At 44.5% G+C, this 18630-nt stretch overlaps 1 protein-coding gene and 1 non-coding gene across 2 annotated transcripts in view; both read right to left on the bottom strand.

Moving 5' to 3' along the window:
- Positions 1-18630, bottom strand: part of Dtd1 (D-aminoacyl-tRNA deacylase 1) — a 177468-nt gene that overhangs the window by 115499 nt on the left and 43339 nt on the right. The window lies entirely within an intron of this gene.
- Positions 5575-5647, bottom strand: Trnaa-agc (transfer RNA alanine (anticodon AGC)). Its single transcript has one exon. It is a non-coding gene; the product is annotated as a tRNA-Ala (tRNA).

Below are 18630 nucleotides of genomic sequence, written 5' to 3'. Positions count from 1 at the left end.
ACACAGGTCACAGAGGGCGACATTTTGAGAGATTCTCAGTGTGTCCTGTGTATTTACTCAAGAATAATGCAGAACACAAACAGGAACCGGACCATGACCTTAGTTACGAAAGAATTACCTTTGACAAAATTCATTAAAGATCTACAGGTATCAGATCCACACCAATTTTCTATTTTGGATCATTATACTACAGCTGTGGGACAGCAGCAGAAAATGAAGTGTGTAAAGGTGCACAGGTAGTCTGTGTTCTATTTTTGTAATTATTTTACACAACTAGTTACTTTGTTTTTGATTGTTTGGTTGGTTGGTTGGTTGGTTGGTTGGTTTTTCAAGACAGGGTTTCTCTGTGTAACCCTAGCTGTCTGGGAACTCTCTTTGTAAACCAGGCTAGCCTTGAACTTGTGTAGATACCATGCCCAGCCTATAATCAGCTATTTTGAAATTAAAAAGTTTTAAAAACAAAATTCATCTTAAAGCAATAACAACAAAAACAATGGAATAAATTTAAATGACATTAAGCTATTCTTTGAAGGACTCTGGTGACAGTTTTCCAGAATGGAAGGCTCTGAGATGTGGGGGTTTCGGCTTGATTCCAAACCTCCCATTCTCTACTGATTGTGTGCGTGTTGTGTCACATGCGGGGGCCTCAGAGCACAGTACCTTGACAACTGGAGCAGAACTCAGATGCAGAACCCCCTCTCCAATAATCAAGTACCCCTTCTCATGCAATAAAGGAGTCACAGAGGAACATGAACAGAGGCGACTCTAACAGCTGGCAAGGCGTTTCCAACCTTCTGGTGCCCTGGCAGGGAAGCTGGGCAATGCACTCTGAAAGGAGAGGGATTCCTGAGTAAGCAGATGGAGGAGACTCCTGAAAGTACATTCTGGAAAACTGGTACCAGAGCCCTTCGAGGAACAGGGTTAATGCCATTTAAATTAAAGCTAGGATGGGAAACCTCCCTCCAGTTGTTCGTCAGGGGAGATCACGAGACTCTTGAAACAATATGGCTACTGTCATTGCCTCCCAGAGCTTGTCGGTAATCCCCTATTGCTGAAGACACCATACACTCGAGACGGGGAGTTAAAGGAATCTAGCTGGAAATGACCTGGAAGCCTCCTCCCTACGGACAAACTCTCATACTATCTAAAGGTGCTGTGCGAGCTCCCAAGGGAGAGAAGCAATCAGTAGTCCTACACAGCACTAAAGACCATGAACCACAGCAATGACCAGCACAGCAAGACCGCCCCAGTGGTGCCACGGTGGCACTTTTAGCTTGAAGGTAACCAGCCATCTAAATAAATTCAAGGCCCACTCAACAGAGAGGATCTGTGCCTGGTGCTAGAAACTTAGCCAACAGCCTGTAGCTGAAGAGGTCACAGATCCCAGAGGAGCACCAACTACTTCCGTTTTCCTAAACCAACATAATTTCTAATCATGCTAAATAGTTATCCTTGTGTCCTCTCACCTCTCACCAGAGAAGCTTCTTTGTGCAGAAGATGAAGGTTATCCCAGAAATCCACAAAATGCAGAGAACAAGCAACCATGGGTGCCTACCCCAAACAATATATCTATAATATGGCCCTAAACCTAAGGCTCAGGAAAATCACAGAAGAAGGAAAGCAGCAAAGAGTCAGAGGACCAGGGCACCTGCTGAAAGATAGTATCATCTAGACATGGCAGGGAAGCTATACCCATGAAATCTCAACAACATGGCTGTCTAAACAAGCCCTGCTTAATGACAACACTAGTTGACAAGCCAAGGTGAATGGAGAAATTTCACAAAGCTCTATCCCTAACTGAAGAGCTAAAGGCAGTCAATGGCTGCTGAGAGGGGGAGAATCAGTTTTCTCCAGGGACAAGCCCCCCTCCATAGGTTAACCAATCACAAATGGTAAGTCCTACATACATGTATATATGAGCATACTAAAATAACTAAGTATGTGTATACGTGTATGTTTGTGTGTGTATGTATGTATGCATTTCTGTGTATATATTGTATGTGTGTGTGCTAATAATAATTAAAGAAAAATAAATCATACATGTGAAAAGAAGTAGGGGGACATGGGAGAAGTTGGAAGGGGAAAGGAAGAGGTAGAAATTATATAGATACAGTACTCATGTTGAAACTCTCAAAAGAATCAAAAGTTTAAGTAAAAAGAAAAAAATGTAATCCAGGTAGCACACTGATAAGATGAACTTACACAGTGTTATGCCAGTGAGGTGTCCAAGTCTGTCTGCTGTAGCAGCTAACATCTATCATGATCACAATAATGTATATCCATTCAGAGAACCATTAACCTTGAACTTCTAAGATAAAGCCCTAATTTGCCAAGTTACCAGACCATAACAACATCTCCCTGGGAGACTGAAATTATCCAGGCCGCCTGGACTAATAGATGTTTCCTCTGCTAGCCTAGAAAATACAAATATTTATGGAGAAGGCTATCTATTGAGACAAACTAAATACAACACTCATAGAAATACCCTCAGTGAAATACTCTCTTGAGGTCCCTCCCATTCCCTACCATGGATTCTGACCACTCTTCTTCTAATTGGGCTTCAATCATTAGTATTTACAGCCTTGCCACACATAGGGACATTGAAAGTGTGCATTTTTGGACAGCAGATAATCACTGATACAAGGATGACAATCTGTTACATTATCTTCACTACTTATAGTTTCAGGCTTTCTATAATACAGAATTAGAAAGACAAGTATCTCAGAAAAATTACTATAATTAAAACAGACTAACCCTTGTGATAAACAGAAATTATTGCCCTCACTACAAGAAGCAAGAAAACTAATTCAGGCAGAGGAAGCAATTGGGCTAAGGCATCAGTGGTTGGAGTGAGTAGGCTGCTAATGGATTAGCTCATTAGCCTACTATCATCACTCACATAAATTCTGTGGTAATCGAAGCTATTTGTATCTAGATTAATTTACCAGAGTTCATGACCTTGTTTGAAAAACAGGGACACCAAATTGGAAACATTCACATTAGATGCTATTCCCTAGACTATTATTGATCCTAAAATTCTGGATTCTTGTTTTGTCATTACTGAAATTAAGCTGAAATGGGATTATCATAACATAGTAAACATTCTAATAACCAAAAGCACCCTTCAAAATAACTTCCTATTTTAAATTCACATTAAAATGAAAGGGAGAAGTGTGAACCATAAACACTCATTTTCTAAGTCATGGTTACTTTAAGTAACAGTATAACCTCACCAAAAGAACACCATTGATACTGACTAATGCTCTAAAGAGGAGGTTCTTTTAATACCACTAAAAGCTTTTGTTTGTACATGTATAAAGCTGCAGGCCCTAATCTATTTAACCTTTCACTCAAGCATTTTTTCCCACCTGTCACATACAGGCAGTGTCGTCACAGTGGGAGGGAGGCACAGGTGCTGGGGGCGGGCCAGTGGTCCTCTCCGGGCTCTGGCCTAGAGAGACACAGCAGAAGTGACAGCTGAAGAGGATCCACAAGCAGATGCCGAGAGACTCTCAGCCTCACCCCACCTTTGCAGGGGAAGGCCACACACAGACCTGGCCACCTCCTGCACCTTAAGGGAACTCAACTACCCATGTGACAAACAGCAAGAACATACAAACTTTGTGGAGCAGCTGACTCCTAGAGCATCAGTTGCCACTTGCTGACCTGAGCGGTGACAAGACGCTAGCTGTCTACACAGGCTGTCTTCAAAAGGAGAAAGGCACAAGCAGAAGGAACTGAGCCAATGCGGCCTGAAAGATGTCTCTGTTACAGCCTCTCCCTCACCTAATGGCTATGCCGTTGACTTTGACCTAGTCGTTGACAAGGATGACTAAACTTTTCCCTTCCACAGTGACTGTACAGGTCTGGTGTGTGGCTATGAGGCTATGAAACCTATAAACTGTTGGTTCTCAGTGTGACTTATTAATAACCATGATCTGTTCTTTAACAATGCCCTCTTTCAGATATAATTACTTCCATTTTTTTCAAAGGCAAAGCTTAATTTTAAAGTTATAAATTTCTCCAAAACATCTCCCTAACAGTTGACTTAAAAACAGAAAGGAAATTTGGGGGAAGAATGCCACAGCCATTATCCAGAGAGAGAAAGCTAATTAGCATTTTATGAGTTGGAAGCTCATTTTTAAACATGCCATTTGTTTGCAGCTTATACTCCTCTTACATTAATTATAAGCCACTAATAAGTAAAATTATTCAGATTTCAAAAGCTGCTTTAATTTTTGGAGTATTCTTACTTCATACTCCAAAGTCAAACTTGACAACTACGTTCATATATTAATATACTTTAAATTAATAGTTAAGTTCAAAAAAAACTAATTTATGAATCTTCTAATTGTTCTTCAATTTATTAAGTAGGATGGGATCTAGCCACAGTCTGATTGTTAAGAACCCCAGACAGGGCTAATACACCATTCTTGCTTAAAGAAGTCTCGGGCAGGCTAGCAAAAAAATTGTATCTTAAGAAAGTGAGTCAACACCTGTTCCCAAGCACCTCCTTGCTCCAGACCCTGAGGTCAGTTAGTCCCCAGGCACATGTGAGAGCCTCCACAGTCCTTTTTCAACCCCATCCAAGCATGGGCTATGGAGGTGGTGCAGCCAACAGAGGTACTTGCCACACAAGTCCTAAGCTCCATCCCGGAAGCCAGGAGAAGGTGGAAGGACCAGCTCCACAAAGTTGTCCTCTGACCTCCACACGCATAGAACACACAGCCACATGCACATGTCATGTGAGCACACACATAATAGTTCCTTCTAGAAACAGCCTGCCATCTCCCTTGTTGTTTTCAATTGTACCCAGCACAGCCATAGACTTCTGCAGTCTACACAACGCTTTTCCTTCCGTGTCCCATTTCTTCTGCTTCATACTGAAGTAGGTTCTGATGTGCTTCCTCCCAGGCAGAAACTCAAGTCAGTGCATCCCCTCCCCCAAGGGCTCCAACAAGCAGGAAACCTCATGCTGGGCTCCTTTGTGGGTGCTGTAGTCTGGACCTTGAATGTCCCTGAAAGGTCCGTATGTCTAAAGCATGAGCCCTAGTGTGTGTTGCTACCTGGAGCTGATGGAGCTTTGAGGAGCCTGAGGGGAGAAAGTTAGGTCACTGGGGAATGTCCATAAAAAAGATGTTATTCCCGCCCCTCTTCTTCTTTCTTGGCTTCCTCTGCTTCACACTCCCATCATGCTGTGCTGCCTCACCAGAGGCCCAAAAGCAACAACCCAACTGGCCACAGACTGTGAGCCAAAGTCAACTTTTCCTCCTTATAAAGTGATTTGCTCGGGCATTTTGTCACAGTGACAGAACAGTGGGGACAGCATGGGCACCTACTTGGATCTAATGTGAAACATCCCCATAGGCTTGTCTGTTTGAGCGCTTGGTGCACGACATTGGAGGGACTTGCAGTAGGGTCTACTTGAGGAAATGGGTCACCGAGGGCAGGTCTCGACCTGTCTTAGCCTGCTGTCACTTCCTGTCCTCTCTGCAGACATAATGGAACCAGTTGCCTCACTCTCCTGCTGACACTCTTTCCTCACCATCCCAAACTGTACCTCTTCTTTTTTTCTTTGGAGCTGAGGATCGAACTCAGGGCCTTGTGCTTGCTAGGCAAGTGCTCTACCACTGAGCTAAATCCCCAATCCTACCTCTTCTTAAAGTGTAATCAAAACACACCCTTCCTCCTTAAATTGCTCCCTGTCAGGAATTTGGTCACAGCCCCGAGAAGAGGGGTTGCTGCTGTCATAAACCTGAGCATGTAGTTTACCAGGCTTTGAGCAAGGTCTGTGGTGTTGGGAGTGAGGAGCAGGCAAGGAATCTGTTGGGATGGAGTTAGAGACCATTTACATTTGTGTCACATTCTGACCAAGTGTCTGCTTTGCTCTGCCTGTGTCCTAAGAAATAAAAGTGAGACTGACTTAAAGAGAAATGGCTTAGGGGCTGGAGAGATGGCTCAGCAGTGCAGAGCACAGGCTGCTCTTCCACAGCAGACCCAGGTTCGATCCCCAGCGCCCACGTAGTAGCTCACAACCATCTGTACTCCTGCTCCATGGAGCATGAAGCCCTCTTCTACCTTCTGCAGATACACATGTGGTACATGTACAGATGTGTGCAATAAAATCTAAAAATTTAAATAATAGACTTTTCCAGAAGGAACTGCAAGACAGGACCATGTCCAGGTTTACTGCACACTGCTTTTTGTTTTTGGTTTTTTTCTTGTTAGTTTGGTTTGGTTTTATTGTTGTTGTTGGTTTTGGTTTTGGTTTTGGTTTTTGGTTTTTCAAGACAGGGTTTCTGTATGTAGCTTTGCGCCTTTCCTGGAACTCACTCCATAGGCCAGGCTGGCCTCGAACTCACAGAGATATGCCTGCCTCTTGGTTTTGGTTTTGGTTTTCTAAGACAAGGTTTCATGTAGCCCAGGCTGGCCTCAAACTTGCTATGTATCCTGGGATGACACTGAACTTCTCACCCTCCCGCCAGCTACCTCCTAAGTACTAGAATTATATGTGCCACTGTGCCTAGCTTTATGGGATGCTGGAAATCAAACCCAGGACTCTGTGAATGAAAGGCAAACACTCTATCAAATGAACTGCATCGACAGCCTCTGCTCACTGAATTACGATAAGAGACACCAATAAGTGAAGCAGAAAGATGTAAAAAGTGTCTAGTTTGGTGAGGAAAATACTGTGGGGAATGTGAAGTTATAGACAGGGTGGATGCTGAGAAAGCAGCTATAATTAGACAGCTCTAAAGAGAAGCATTGTTCTGCACTGGGACAAAGGTTCCATCTTGTAAAAAATGCAAATGTATTAGAAAGAAGAGAGCATAAACTGAAAATACTGCTGTAGGGACTTGCTGCGCAAAAAGCACACAGAAGCCACCGCCACTGTTGTCTTGAGCTGTCAGCAAAACTTGGGAATATTCACACAGCACTATTTTAGCAGGCATGGAAGTTGCAAGGAGGAGGAGGTCAAGGAGGCTTGCACCAAGGTTCCAGAAAGCCTCTAAGGCCAGACAATGTGTGGTAACATTGGATTTCCTCCAAAGAGGGCTGAAAAGGCCATTGCATGGAGCTGTGATGGTAAAACCTAAATTACAATAAGGAGTCCAGAATGTCGGAGATGACCGGACCAGGGGATGTCCACCACGGAAAGCTGTAAGCATAGAACAGAGTCAGCCCAAGAGAGAAGCTATGTGTTCTACAGGCAACAGAGCAGGGGGCGGGGGGCGGGGGGCGGGGGGTGGGGTGGGGGGGTGGGGGGGTGCAGCTAGCTACCCAAACCCTTTGGAGCTCAGAGAGTTTCATCACAAGCCCCAGGTGCTAGGCAGACATAGAGAGCAGAATTTGGTGTTTGCCCTGCTGGGTTTCAGTCTTGCTGGGTCTGATCTTCTTTGTTATGTGCACCCACCACCACCACCAATACTTCCTTTGACACCTTATGCATTATGTTTGGGATGTATAGCTCATAGTTGTTTAAAACAAAATGCAGAAGACCTGAGTTAGATTCCCAGCACCCATGGTGACTCACAGCTCTCCAGCAGGCACACACATGGTGTACATACACAAATGCTTGCAAAACATTTATATACTATAAGGTAAAATAAACAAATTTTTAAAAAGTTACTTTTAAAAAACATGCTTATGATGAAGAAGCTGCCTTGAGTGTCATGAGAAACTTTGGGTTTCTAAACAGTGTTGGGAGTGTTAAAGACTACAAGGACTTTTGAATTTGGAATGAATGCATTGTTAGATGAGATGGACAAGATCCTATGAAACCAGAATGCTGTGGTTTGAAATGTGAAATGTTCCCCATTTTGATCCCCAGCTGAGGGGATCCTTGTGGTGGGGTCTACCTGGGAAAAGTGGATCCCTGAGGGAAAGCACGGAGTTTGCAGAGTGTGCCCATCTTCCGTCCTTTTCTGTTTCTTGACACTTGCCGCCCACCTTCTCTGCCATCACGGATGGTTATCACTTCTTAAACTAGAGCCAAACAACCCTTCCTCCCTTAAGCTGTTTCTTGCCAAGCAGTTGGTCACAGCGTTGAGAAAAACGACTGATACACAGCACCCCTCACACGCTGCTCCTTAAAGCTACATGCAAGATGAATGGTGGTCTACACCTGTAGTCCCACCCACTCAAAGAGGCTGAGGCAGGAGGATCATTTGAGCCTAGGAGTTTGAGGACAGCCTAGTCAACACCTGATTCCCTATCTAAAGGACGAAAGGATAAAGCAGCCCAGACAACATCACATCCGGAGCCCGAGTGTTGTCTCCTGCTTCCCTGGGAGGGCTGCAATCCTGTTCTGGCCCTGAGGCCCTTGAGCTGTACACAGCTTGGACCAAAACCTAGAGGGGCTTCTCTGGACAGTCTGACAGTTCCTGAACAGGAGCAAGTAGGAACTCTTCTGTGAAGGGATTTCCTGAGATTTTGATTGACACTTACTGTTCCTAGGAGCTACTCCACCAGGGTAAGAACAGAATGCTTAAAAAGAGCATTTCTCTCATCACTTTAGAAATTATTTATGCAACCAGGTATTTACTGAGGACCCTCCAAAAAGCCTAGAAAAAGCCTTAACTTTAAGAATGGCATACAAATTATGTATAAATACTGAAATATGGATCCTTTGGAGTGCCCTCAGCCTGTCTCCTGCATCACATCCACCTCAGACAGCTCCGTGTAGATGCTGCCTGATCACTGATCTTTTTGCCACAAGGCTTCCTCAGAAGCCATGAAAACCATGAGGGTGAGAACCAGTGGCTAGGCTTCATCTTGAATCCTCTGGACAGACAACTGACAGGCATTCTGCATCCCAGTATAAATAAAAAATGTGTTAGTTTGATGCCTTCAGCCTCTAAGCAGTGTTCTTGGTCTAGATGCTGAATTACACCCCCTCGAGATGCCAGATGGATAAAAGCATAGTTCTCAGCTTCAGCTATGCAAAGGAGTCACTCGGAGCACACTGATCTGTCAGGGTGCAGTTCAGCTACCCAGGCTCAGCCCTGGCTGTGCTAGGACCTGGGAATTCTAACCCCAACCAGGAGTACAGCAGCCGAGCTCTGCAGAAAGGCCATAAAATTCAGTACAGCAACTCACAACAGGATGGCCATGAGGGGTTCACAGTAAACCCTCTCCTGGCTGGGCACAGCGGCACACACCTGCAACCCTAGCACTCAGAATACACAGGCAGGAGAGTCCGTAGTTTGTGGTCAGCCTGTGCTACATATCTAAAACTGTATCTCAAAAAACGGGGTGGAATAAAAACTCTCTTTACCAGAATGTGCTAGACACGAGGGGTCCACAATAGTGAGAGGTAGCCAGACTGATTATGTACCAACAGATGGTTTCTGTTTTGACATAAATAGAATGGTACTACATATATTCTTTAGAGATCTATTTATTTCATATAGTGGTGTATCTACTGTATTTTTCCTACTATTCACTCGATTTTTAAAAATCATTGAATAGATGTCCTAACGCCTGTTCTGAAAATCCACCTCTGGCCACTAATCTGAAATACTACCCCTTTTATTAGAGTCCGACTCTACACAAAGAATCGGATTCTCTCTCGGGTCTTTCATCTAGTCTTCTAATGGCTTTCTCTCCCACTCTGCCAGCACCATCTGCTTTCATTACTACAGTGGTGTAATACATTTTGATATTTAGGAAGGCCAGGACCCTCTGTGAGATTCTTTTAAATTACATTTATCTCTTTAACTCCGCTGAAATGTATTCTAAAGGGTAGCATAAACTAAGGATCTGAAATGATTAATTTTCCATAATTGCCAACCAGTTGCCCAGTTATGACTTCCTGAGAAATCTTCCATCTGCCATGAATGTATGATGCCTACTCTGTCACACAGCCCAAACTTCTGTAGGAAAGGGCATATATTTTATCCTGAACTGCCTCTTGTCTACCCCTAAGTGAGCTACGTTCTCTTGGAGAACTGACATTCTAGACAACAAACTTCAAAGGTGAAATAATCAGAAGAAACAACAGTCAGAGGTAATAAATCTGACAAAAGAGTAGGGGAAGCAGTGTGGGACCCTGGGAGTGAGGCACAGAGCAGCCCCAGGATGGAGTGAGAGGCCAGGAGGGTGGGGAGGGAGGGCGGCAGGGCTGAGCTCACAGGATGGGAACTGGACAAGCACATAGTCTCCACCTCATAAAGGTCTGCATTTGTTCACTGCTCCGCCATTGCCATCTTCAAATTCTTTTTTTTTTTTTTTTTTTTTTTTTTTTTTTGTTTTTCGAGACAGGGTTTCTCTGTGTGCCTTTGTGCCTTTCCTGGAATTCGCTTTGTAGACCAGGCTGGCCTCGAACTCACAGAGATCCGCCTGCCTCTGCCTCCTGAGTACTGGGATTAAAGGCATGTGCCACCACCGCCCGGCCCATCTTGAAATTCTTAATGCTTACCTATGAATCTGCTTCTCATTGGTGAAGTCTCAGGAAGCCATGACACACGCACAAAGGAGACATCCACAGTGTGAGCTTCTGTGTCTTCCCCTGCTGGTGGTCAACACACAGCTTTCAGGGTGTGTCACAAACACAGAGTCCCCATGGGACTCACAATGCCTGCGACACTCAAAGCAAGTGTAGTATAGGAGAGTCAAATCCATGACGGAGAAAGCAAGGTTGGAAGCCCGAGGGCCACAGTTTCCCTTTGAATCAGAATTGCCTGAACAGAGCCAGGCGGTGGTGGCACACGTCTTTGATCTCAGCACTGGGGAGGCAGAGCCTGGTGGATCTCTGTGAGTTCAAGGCCAGCCTGGTCTACAGAGTGAGATCCAGGACAGGCACCAAAACTACACAGAGAACCCCATCTCAAATTTAAAAAATAAAGAACTGCCTGACCGGAAAGGGCCACTGTGCTCTAAGGCACCCAAGCCTCGGCACTGCCGTTCCACCACTCACTACCATCTGTCTGAGTTACCACCCACCCTGGATGCGCTAACACAGAAGGAAAAGAAGGTGCTTGCAGCGCCTTTTCCGGCCCCTTTTCTTTCATGACTCCTTAGTAAATGGAGGGGGTGTTGGTAGGACATGTGTGCGACGAGCAATGAACCAAACCAGACAAATCAATTCCTACCACTATGGTAGAAATGAACTGTACGATCTCCATGCATGAACCACAAAATACAAATTGTATAGTTTTGATGATTAATATGTTTAAAACTATCATTGCATACTCTAAGGTAACATACTCTAGAATGACATTAATAGAAAAGGCACCATGACAAATACTGAGAAGCTCATGAGAGAAAGAGAAAGTTGGCATTTTAGTGCCTTTAGGGGCACTACAGCACCACAACCCCATGCCTTTTGCTCAAGGAACCTGGCATTTTCATTCTTCAGTGAGCCCTGAAAAAGATCCATCCAACCCTGTCAAGATACTGGGTTAGAACACCAGCCTGTCCTCGTGGTCCATCCTTGTCCAACCCAGATCTGTGATCTTAAACTCTACTTCTGACTGGAACCAGTCTGGCCCCTTCCAGAAAGTCTGCTGCCACTGGTTTAGGGTGCAGCCTTGGTGACTGGTAATTACATACCCAGTGTTGAAAAGTGTAGCTTAAACAGAAGCCTTTCTAGCAAGGCCTACAGTAGCACCAGAAGAAAAAACACAACAGCTTCTGGTCCTTTATCCACACCTAAGATGCGCTGGCTAGTTTTTGTCAACTTGACACAAACTAGGGTCATCTAGAAAGAGGGAACCTAAACTGAGAAAATGCCTCCATCAGATTAGATTGTAGATAACTTTATGAGGCATTTTCTTGATTAATGATTAATATGGGAGGGACCAGCCACTGTGAGTATGGTCACCCCTGGGCAGGTGCTCCTGGAAGTATAAGAAAGGTAGCTGATATACCAATCTTGGGCATATACCCAAAGGATGCTCAATCATACCACAAGGACACTTACTTGCTCAACTATGTTCACAGCAGCATTATTTGTAATAACCAGAACCTGGAAACAACCTAGATGTCCCTCAACCAAAGAATGGATATAGAAAAGGTGGTACATAAACACAATGGAGTACTACTCAGCGGTGAAAAACAATGGCATCATGAAATGTGCAAGTAAATGGATGGAACTAGAAAATATCATCCTGAGTGAGGTAACCCAGAAGCAGAAGGACAAATATGGTATGTACTCACTCATAAGTGGATATTAGATGTAAAGCAAAGGATAACCAGGCTACAATCCCCAGCCCCAGAGAAGCTAGGTAACAAGGGGGACCCTAAGAGGGATGCATGGATTTCCCTGGGAAGGAGAAATAGATGAGATCTCCTGGGTAAACTGGGTAGGAGGTGGAGGGGAGGGGATGAGGTATTGGGAATATGCAGGATCCAGTTGGTCAAGCTGGGGGCAGGATGGAGGGGGAGAGCAATGAAAGAGATATCTTGTTAGATGGAGCCATTTTGGGGTTAGGGAGAAACCTGGTACCAGGGAAACTCCCAGGAATCCACAAGGATAACCCCAGCTAAGACACCTAGCAATAGTGGAGAGGGAGCCTGGACTTGCCTTCTCCTGTAATCAGATTGGTGACTACCCTAATTGTCATCAGAGAGCCTTCATCCAGTAAATGGTGGAAGCGGATGCAGAGATCCACAGCCAAGCACTCGGCCAAGCTCTGTGAGTCCAGTTGAAGAGAGAGAGGAAGGATTATACAGCAAGAGGAGTGGGTCAAGATCATGACAGGGGAACCCACAGATACAGCTGACCTGAGCTTGTGGGAGCTCAGGGACTCTAGACTGACAGCTAGGGAGCCTTCATGGGACCTAGGCCCTCTGCATGTGAGTGACAGTTGCGTAGCTTGGTCAGCTTGTGGGGCTCCTAGCAGTGGGATCAAGACCTGTCCCTGGTGCATGAGCTGGCTTTTTGGAACCTATTCCCCATGCTAGAATGCTTTGCCCAGCCTTGATACAGGGGGAGGAGCTTGGTCCTGCCTCAACTTGATATGCCATGCTTTATTGACTCCCATGGGAGGCCTGCCCCTTTCTGAATGGAGAAGGAGTTGGGGGTAAGGGTAAGTACATGGAAGGTGGGGGAGGAAAAACTGTGGTTGGTATGTAAAATAAATGAAAAATGCATATAAATAAATAATAAAATAAAGAAAAGTAGCTGAATGTGACCTAGCACGCAAGTCAGTAAGCAGCAGTCCTCCATGGCCTATGCTTCAGTTCCTGCCCTGAATGCCCTTCATAATGGACTGTAAGCTGTAAACCAAGTGAACCCTTTCCTTCCAAAGCTGCTTTTTGTCATGTGTTTGTCATAACAACAGAAACAAACTAACCCTAGGGAACAAGGGCCACCGGGCACTCTGTGATGATGCCTGAGATGGGCAGCTAACACGGAAGAAAAGATCATTTTTTACTCAGTTTCAGGAGATCTAGATCAAAGTTGTTAGGTTCCACTGTTTTGAGCTGGGAGTAAAGCAGCAAAGTATGACAAGAATTATATGGCTTGTTCACCTCCTGGTCAACAGAAAGCAAACAGAGATGGGAAAGGGCTGGGGTCCCAATATCCCATGTAAGAGCATACCACCAACTGCATTCCACCAAGCATCATCTCCTAAAGGTCTGGACCTAACACTTATGCCACAGGTGGCTAACTAGAGAGCAAGTCTTAAGTATATGGAGGGGCAGCATTTTGTATCCAAATTACAGCAGACCTTGAAAAAAATTATCAAAACAAACAAAGGATGTAGGAAAAATGCAGGCATGACCTGGCGGCCACCGACTTGGCATATTGCACTTTCTAAATAAGAAGCATGGCCCACCATGCTCCTGAAGTCAGAACACTGAATTCTGAGGAAGCATGAGTAGCTGGTAGCTGGCCTACGGATCAGTCTGCACTCTCCATGTCTCCTTTAATGTGCTTCTTCTGCATGGAAACTCTGGTGGTGTGAGCGCTCACTATCCAATCCAAGGTAATGTGCTAACCAATCACAATCGATAGGCTTCCACTTTATAAGAGGTTGCTCAAGGGCAATAAAGCAGACACTGTTCCCTGAAACCACCTCTGGAGTAGGTTTATTTCCTCCTATCCCTTTACCAAGCCATGGGGCAGCGTGGTTTTGCTGGGGTACACCCCAGTAATGACAGTAAAAGAATCGAAGAACAATTGGTCCTGTAGGAGCCACATCAATTCAGAGATCAGCAGAGTCCTTTGAATAGCACCGCCCAGGGATGAAGAGATAGCTCAGCAGTTAAGAATATTCTCTGCTCCTCCAAAGGACCCAGGTTTGATTCCCAGCACTCACATGGCCACTCAAAACCATCTGTAACTCCAGCCCCGGAATCTGATGTTGTCTTCCAGTCGACAGCACCGGGTATGCACATGGTGTACAGACAAACATGCAGGCAAACACCCATATACGTAAAAGAAAATAGTTAAAAATCATACATGCATGCATGCATACAAACACATATGCAGAGAGAGAGAGAGAGAGAGAGAGAGAGAGAGAGAGAGAGAGAGAGAGAGAGAGAGAGAGAGAGAGAGCGCACACTGCACCCACTGCGGACCCCATCTAGGTCCTGGATTATCTAGGCTGACAATCTCATCTACTTGTCATCCCCAGTCCATTCATCTCCTGCTCTGCCACTCTCCTTCCAGTGCAGGTGCCCTGCCATGTCCAGTCCAATCCGGCTGACACTCTGCTGCAAGGTGATAGCTACAGAACACATCTGCCCATTCAGGCCTGTTTAGCTCTCTTCAGTGGCTGCAGGGCACCCAAGGGCCAAGGGAAAGTTCCATGCCAACACTTTGAGTGTCCCAATCATCTGACAGCCATTGTTCTTCTCCCCATCTACAGCTTTCTTGCACCAACACACCTGCTATTTCTTCTCCCACCAAATAATCCTCCCGCTCCCACTCTTCCTGGAAGGCATCGCACTTCCTGATGACTTTGTTAAGGTTTCGATTGCAGTGATAAAACACCATGGCCAAAAAGCAAGTTGGGGAGGAAAGGGTTTATTCAGCTGACACTTCTATATCACTGTTCATCATTGAAGGAAGTCAGGAGAGGAAGTCAAGCAGGGCAGGAACCTGAGGGTAAGAGCTGATGCAGAGGCCATGGAGGGGTGCTGCTCACCGGCTTGTTACCCCTGGCTTGCTCAACCTGCTTTCTTATAGTACCCAGGACCACCAGCCCAGGCATGGTGGGTGGAATCACCCACCATGGGCTGGGCCTTCTCCCATCAATCACTAAGTAAGAAAATGCCTTACAGCCAGATCTTATAGAGGCATCTTCTCAATTGAGGTTCCCTCCTTATTGAGGTTCCCTCCTTTCAGGTAACTCTAGTTAGTGTGTCAAGTTGACATAAGACTAACCAACACACCTGGCTACTTCTCACCCATTTGTCTATTAGAGGCTCATGAACACCTGTCCTGACAACCACACCTCACTGCACGCTCTGTGTATCCATTTGCTCCCTAAGCCCAAAGAGCATCCTCTAAGAACTTTCTCAATATGACTTCTGTCCCACTAAAACAGGAGCCTCTTGGAGAAAGAAGCCATGCCTTACTTCTCTTTCCATGATGAAGAATCTGACATAAAAAGCTTGTCAGCAAGGGGCTGGAGAGATGGCTCAGAGGTTAAGAGCAGTGGCTGTTCTTCCAGAGGTCATGAGTTCAATTCCCAGCAACCACATGGTGGCTCACAACCATCTGTAATGAGGTCTGGCACCCTCTTCTGGCCTGCAGGCATACATACAGGCAGAACACTCTACATAATAAGTAAATAAATCTTCAAAAAAAAAAAAGCTGTCAGTAAATAGTTATGAAAAGGAACCAAATGCAGGAAACTGTGCCAATCTTTAATATATGCTTGTAGGTCAAGTTTAGAGGTTAGACTCCTACTCAAGGCCAATGAAAGCACCGATCTATCCTGGAAGAAATATATTTACAATACAAACGTCAAGTTATTTGCATTTGCTATTTCTGAAATACTTGGCCTTTGGCAGTTTGGGGTTGATTAATTAAAAGGGTGAAAAAGGTAGGAATTCCTTTCCCTCACTTTCAGGGCTTTACTTTGTTCTGTTGAGTTCGAGTTACCGCCAAGTATAAGTGGTTCATCTCAGAAGGTCAGGGCTGATGAGCCTGAAATGCAATCAGGCCCATATGGCTCATTAACATGCATGCCCCTCTCTTCTGACATCTGATTTCCATCAAGGTATAGAGACTAAAGCTTGCAAAGCCACAAGAGGCCCCAGAGGAGATTTTGAAGCCATTCTGGGCTGTCCGCTTCTTCTTGAGAACAAAGGCCCAAGGAAAACGTATCAGCAGAAGGCAAAAGGCAGCAGCTAAGCAACCACGAAGTCCTCATGAGGCCAAGAATCAACACCACAGACAGGCAGGTCTCTAAACAATAGAGACCCAAACCTCCAACCTGCTGCTAGGACAAGGAATCGGCAGGTCTGTGACAGGGCCATATAGCCTGGAATTCCCAGGAACCTAGCTGTCAGCCTTGCTTTGATCTACTCTTCTGCTCTCAGCTCCTGAATGGCCTTTATGAGGGAAAACAAAGGGGGAAGATCCACTGAACAACGTGTGCATTTCCCCTAGTCTTTGGAAGAGGAAATGGGGTGAATACTGTACCCAGGCCAGAAGAAGCCCTGGGAGTCTGTGGCCCACTGCACCAACATACTGACAACAAGCAAGGTCTGGGCATCCTAGTGTGTTTTGCAGCATGAAAAAGGTCATTCGTTTCAAGTCCATAATGACACTTTTTTTTTACAATATAATTTAGCCTCTTATAAAGGAAGTTGTTGTATATTGAAGAGGCAAATACAGCCCTGTGTTTATTCATAATGGCCAAGATAACACTCAACATCACTGTCCTCCACAGAAAAGGAATAGACAAAGCATACCATGAATTCATATACACAACAGAATATTATTCAGCCATTAAAGGAGGAAGTATGGTTTGTGGCAACATGGATGGAACTGAATGGCATTATGTCAAGTGGAATGAGTCGGGCACAGAAAGGCAAACACTTCATTTTCTTACTTCTGTGATAAGTTGACCTCACAGGGGAGGAGAAAACAGTGGTTACCAGTGTCTCAGGAACGTGCTGGGGATAGGTCAGCAGATGCCAGGTTCCTAGAACTTGCGATGTTCTATAGCACAGTGCAGCAGCTACGATTGGCAATAACTAACTGTCCAGTGCAAAGCAGCCAATGGGAAGGGTTCTGGGTGCTCCCAACACAAAGAAATAACAGATGCTGAAGGTGGTAGCTATGTCAGTTACCTGGATCTGATCATTATATATTGTATACATTGCAATGTCACATTGTACAGGACGGAATGGTATGTGACACTCATAGGGCTGAAGCAGTAGGTTTACAAGTTACAAGCAAGCCTGGGATTCACTCTTATTCTCATTCATTCTCTTCCTGTCTTTCTCTCATGTTTGTGCGTGTACATGAGCATGTGTGCGTAAGTGTGTGTGTGTGTGTGTGTGTGTGTGTCACACTGTATTTTATAAATATGTATGATTGCTACATCTCAAAACAGCAATTGAAAGACCTACAAAACCTCCACTAAGGCAGGTATGCAAACTTTGTTCTAGGTCTTGAGAACACATCTCCAAAACTGGTTAGAGCTGGTATCTAAGTGATAATGGCCTTTGTCCAGAACTTGTGGGAATATGATGTCCTTGGAGCCATGTGTTTGCTGCAGGCAGTTCAGCAATGGTGGGTCACACTCACTTCTTCCTGCCGGTGTGTGAATTAGGAAACAGGATCCTCCTTCAGCTCAATAAAACTCCTTACACTGTTATTACCACTTCTCCAAATCCCAGACCGATTAATTAATTTGCTTATCTCCAAAGAATTCCATTTCCCATGGTTAAGCTGAAGGCCAACCTGGTTCTTCTCCTCCCTTGGCTTACCTGCTGCCACTCATGGTTACAAAACTGATTTACCACAAGTCTATCCTGGGACTGAAATGGTTCAGGATGCCTTCCTGTGTGTTTCATCTCACCATCAAGCAAGCAAAGGATCCAAGATGAGGAATGACTCTAAGCAGGTTCCAAGCAATTCTTTCAGGCTTGTTATTCTTAACCTTTGAGGATTCCTCCTCCTGTTTCATTTTATTAAATCCTATTAAGATAGACATGAAAGAAATCTAAAGGAAAAGATGGCTGAGCCTACCTGGTATTGTATTCACAGGTCGTATCTGGAGAGTAAGCTCACATTTTCTGTTGAGTTATTTTTTTTATCTGACTAACTTCCCCAAAATATCTTTCTTTTGAAAAGGCTATGCACATTTGAGGCAATTTTATCACTAATAACAATTCTCACTCAGTAAGATACTAACTTAGAATAAGACCCAGAAAAGCTCTTTGGTTCATCCTTTATTGAATGGGATGCTAATTTAACAACTTAAAAATTCCAGAGCCAATATTAGCATTTGTACAGCTAGGTGTTGTTACATTTTTCTGTACCTTTAGCAAGTTTTAAATATCTTGAATTTTTTAAATAACAAATATTACAGAGAAGCAATTTTCTATTACCTTGAAAATCTAAATCTACAAAGGAAAATATCCACAATAATTTTTGCATCACTTTAATAATAGCAAAAGCTTTCCAATGACTCCATCAATCCACCAAAAGGAGACTAG

This window comes from Peromyscus maniculatus, chromosome 4 (assembly GCF_049852395.1).
Source record: "Peromyscus maniculatus bairdii isolate BWxNUB_F1_BW_parent chromosome 4, HU_Pman_BW_mat_3.1, whole genome shotgun sequence".
NCBI lineage: Eukaryota > Metazoa > Chordata > Mammalia > Rodentia > Cricetidae > Peromyscus > Peromyscus maniculatus.
Note: the sequence above shows the minus strand (reverse complement) of the source record. Positions and strands in the feature narration are given on the sequence as shown.